This window comes from Propithecus coquereli, unplaced genomic scaffold, assembly GCF_000956105.1.
Source record: "Propithecus coquereli isolate 6110/MARCELLA unplaced genomic scaffold, Pcoq_1.0 Scaffold56, whole genome shotgun sequence".
Lineage (NCBI taxonomy): Eukaryota > Metazoa > Chordata > Mammalia > Primates > Indriidae > Propithecus > Propithecus coquereli.
The window spans coordinates 3,594,953-3,597,159 of NW_012151507.1; the positions used below are offsets into that span (position 1 = coordinate 3,594,953).

The following is a 2,207-nucleotide window of genomic DNA, read 5'->3' on the forward strand; positions in this document are numbered from 1 at the left end:
AAGAATGACTTTAAAAATGTAGAGAGAGGTTAAATTTTATATCTAGTGCATAAATTTCTTGATTCAAAACCTTTGACAAAAATCCCGTGAATTGAAAGAGAGTTACCTTCCATGGAAGCCATGTCTACGGCAGTGTTAGTGGCAGACCGATGGCTCTTTACCCTTCCAGTCTGCCGCTCTGATAAGCAATACTGCCGTGTTGCAGATTCTGATGCAATTAGCATTCGTGCAGAAAGCTACATCTTCTAAACCTTTCTAACTCAACAAGAGTAGAGTACATAAGCATCCTACACACTGCACAACTGCAAATATTTGATGAATAAATGGCAGGAACTAAATATAACTAGAGAAAGCTATAGCCCCCCCTACACCAAAAAAAAGGCAAAATTGTAAAAGGGCTGTCTCAGAAAACATTCATGAAGGTCATGGACGTTAGAGTTTAGACCCCTGTTTCACTTCTACATATGCATAATCTGTTTTGGAACCTAACATATATGCCACTATTTCCAGTAAGTAATCCAAAATTGAACTCCATCCTGGAAGGTCGAGGGTTCCAAATACTAAATTATTTACCAGATATAGAACAATACAGATTTCTCATCAAGTTACCCAGGCCTCTTCTGACCACCATTTCTTAGTATCTTTATAAGAAATTCTGAGTTTCTCTTATCGGTATTAAATATATAAACTCTCCAGCTTTGCTTGTGTGGATTTTCTTTCTTTCTCACTCAGGATATTTCTCTGCTTTCCCATGCCCTGCATCATTCTTTCATCTCCAGGGGCTGATCCATCCATTTCCTGTGGGGTAGATGCTTGGCCCAAATATATGTCATTATGGAGTTCCCCCTGGGATCTGGGGTGATGGGAGGGGATAGTTCTTGGTGCCTGGTGTGCACAGTATGTGTCTCAGGAGAAGAATCATAGAAAACAATTAACTGAGCATTTATCAAAAATACTGGCACGTGCATGTCTTTGAGCTCCCCTAAGCTTCTCCTTCTGCTTCGCTAACCTCAGGACACTGGCCAGCCGGATGGAAACACTGCCAAGCACGTCCAGCTCAGGCCGCCAGGAGGCCACTCCACTGGAGTATCTGGAAATCATTCTTTCACTCGCTGGGGAGGTTCCAGGGCCTCTTTATTTCCTCAGAAACAAGGCCCACCCAGATGATTTCAAGAGCACTCTGCAGCATGGTCTCCACAGCAGACAAGCTGTGAAAGTTGGCAATCTGTAGCTCCTCTCTGTCCCCATTTCATGCAGCACGTTCTTTTCCCAGCCACACAGGTTTACAGCCTCCCAAGACTTTTCTCATGAAAGGCAATAGAACCCAGTGTCAAGTTAAGTTAAGATGAGTGATTAGGGAGATCTGCAGCTACTGAGAATGAGATTCCCAGTTGAGTATCAGCGGCAACCACAAGAGGTGAGGGTTTGCCTCTTTTCCATCTGTTGTCAGGAATAATGGAGAGAAGCAGAAGGTTCTGGTTTGCCTCTCAGATTCCCAGCTCTGTTTCTCACTATTGCACTGGGTAAGGGTTGAAGCTTCCTTCCTTTCTCTCTTTCCTTGGTGTGTGGCAGTGGGCTGGCCCCATCCGGAAGGAAAACAGAAGGGAAATCCCCTGAATGTGGCCCGGTGGCCAAGGTCCCACCCAGGTCAGTGCCTGAGCAGGAGAGCTCCTTCACCTACAGTGCAGCTCCAAGGTGTCAGACAGGGACACTGAGTGAAAATGCATCCCAGCTCTCACTCTGGCCTTTCCTTCTTACCTCAGAATAAAGTGGCCTTTTTGTTTTTAATGAAGCAAATACAATAAGCATGAAAATGTGACTGACAAAAAGATAGAAATTTAGTGGCAATAAATTTATGCTTGACTATTCTTGCCCTCCCAACACCTTCCAGTCCTTAAATTGGAAATGATACTTCAATACTGGTCTTACTAATATATAAATCTAATCACATCGTTTTCTTGCTTTGAAATCTCCAATGGCGCTTTAGAATAAAGTGAATGGTCTTGAGCATAATACTATTCCCCGCCCCAAACTCAAGCCTTGCTGAATTACTGTAGTTCCCACAGTCACCAGGCCCTTATGCCCAAGCCACCCCTTTAACTTGAAATGCCTTCCTTTCCCTGGCCTACTTGGAAAACTGCTATTTTAAAATGCAGCTGAGATATCCTCATTTGCAAATCCTCTCCAATCCTCCCAAGAGTAGCGCT

At 43.9% G+C, this 2,207-nt stretch overlaps 1 long non-coding RNA gene across 1 annotated transcript in view; it reads right to left on the reverse strand.

Moving 5' to 3' along the window:
- LOC105821128 overlaps positions 1–1,161 on the reverse strand; it is a 2,193-nt gene extending 1,032 nt beyond the window's left edge. Inside the window, exon 1 of the long non-coding RNA XR_001138047.1 lies at positions 610–1,161. This is a non-coding gene — a long non-coding RNA (uncharacterized LOC105821128). The remainder of the gene's footprint in view (positions 1–609) is intronic.
- Positions 1,162–2,207: the final 1,046 nt, after the last annotated feature.